Source organism: Bison bison, unplaced genomic scaffold, assembly GCF_000754665.1.
Source record: "Bison bison bison isolate TAMUID 2011002044 unplaced genomic scaffold, Bison_UMD1.0 scf7180017848936, whole genome shotgun sequence".
Lineage (NCBI taxonomy): Eukaryota > Metazoa > Chordata > Mammalia > Artiodactyla > Bovidae > Bison > Bison bison.
In genome coordinates this window covers 26,599-28,500 of record NW_011479509.1, presented here as the reverse complement: position 1 = coordinate 28,500, position 1,902 = coordinate 26,599, and positions in this window count along the sequence as shown.

Below are 1,902 nucleotides of genomic sequence, written 5' to 3'. Positions count from 1 at the left end.
CTCAGCGAGGTGCGGGCTAGAGCGGCGACTTCGCCCGGGGCGCTCTAGGTGGAGGCGACCGCTTTGGAGGCCCGCCGCCGTCCCCGCGCCAGGCTGCGAACATCCGGCTTCTCTCCGCCTAGGCCTCTGTCCTGGGCCCGCCCTCTCTTCTGGGAGCAATGTATGACCCAAATATTGATGGATCATACTGTTGTAGCCACGCGTTCCGGGAAACAAATTTACTCAGAAGGACAATGCAGATAGTGAAGTGCAGTTTATTACACCGGAAGGCCCAAGGCAGAGTCTCCTCTTAGCCAAGGACCCGGACCAGCATTTGTGAAAATCTTTATATCCCATATGTTCTTGTCTGAACCCACCACTCCAAATTCCTTGAGACTTATATAAACAAAGGAAGGGTAAATATAATCCCAATAACCCCATCATTCACGTGTTATGTGCTCAAGCAGTTAAACAATTGGCCAATAATCAATAAGCCCAAGGTTACACTCCAATAGCTAAGGAAAAATTTATGGCCTGTCCAGAGGGGGTCTTATCCTTCTGTTGTCGTTTCCACAGGCACTAAACACAGAGTTCAGAGTCCATTGGAGAGGTGGCCGAGCATGATCAGCATGAACAGGCCTAAGATGGAGTCCAGGCCCTATGAATTCTCTCTTCAATACTTAATACTAAAATGCTATTCATGGTTCCTCTGAAATTCAAGTTTAACCGACAGCCCTATATTTTTATTTGCTAAATACTGTGACCTTACTAGGAACCCAAATCTCTCTCCAACCCAGATCTTATGTTGTATTTGGGACAAACAGGGGCCTGGTCATCGGGCACACGTGTGCGCACACACAAACACAATCCCTATCGGAAAAGACAACATATGGTGACATCTGTCTCTGAGCCAGGGGTGGACATCCCCAGTCCCACTAGAAAAGGCAGGTAGAGAACGTGACCTCTTCATGGGCAAGTTGACCTCACCCAGCTGAGCCTGGGGGCTTGAGGCAGAGAAATAGCAGGACGGGTTTGCTGATTGAGGGTAGTGAATCCAGGGGCTTTGGGACTCTGCAGTATGTTTTGGGCCTCCTCAGGCACACTCAGGACCTCTCTTCTGCTGTTAAGGGAGGTTGGTTCAGATCTGAACCCTTCCAGAAAAGAGGCAGTGTGTTGTGGGAGGATGAGCTTGGACTGTAGAAGCAGAAATGGGCTGGAAACTCCAACTACGTATTTGCTGGTGACCTTGGTCAACTTGTTGAGCCTTTAGCTTCCTTGTTTGCAAAACAAGGATCATCATACCAATTAAACCTGGTGGATTGGCCATGGGCAGGTGTCATCTCACCCTCAAAAAATCCCACTAAAAGGACAGCAAAGGAATAAAAGACTTTCCATGAGCACAAAGAAGAAGAAGGGACCAGCAATGAGTGAAAGACGCAAGCAAATTGTGAAATGACAGAGAGCAGGTGGAGGGTGACTGCTTTTCATTTTACAAAGCATCCTTAAGACCTTTGGGGGAACTCCACAGAGCAGTTCACTGCAGGTGGGGTTGAAAAAGGAGTGCATGGAAGTTGGTGCATTGACTGGGCACCTGGGGTCTTCCCTGTATCCATCCAGTCCTCCTCCCACTCACTGTTGGTGGGAAACTGGAGGATTGTTCACTGAGGAAATGCACCACCTCAGAAAGAAGATCTTTATACCCCATTAGAGACTGAAAGGCTCCTGGTGCCCAGCTGCCCTGCAATGAAGCTCACCTCTCAGCAAGCCACGCCCCTTTGAAAGGAGCCAGCTTGTCAGGATCTGACTGGCAGCCAGCGATCTGCAGACTCAGGAGGAAAGCCTGCGGTGTGAGATACAGGGACAAAAACAAGCAAACCCAGAAAGCAGAAGGAAACTTTGGGGAGGGGGGAATATATATATATA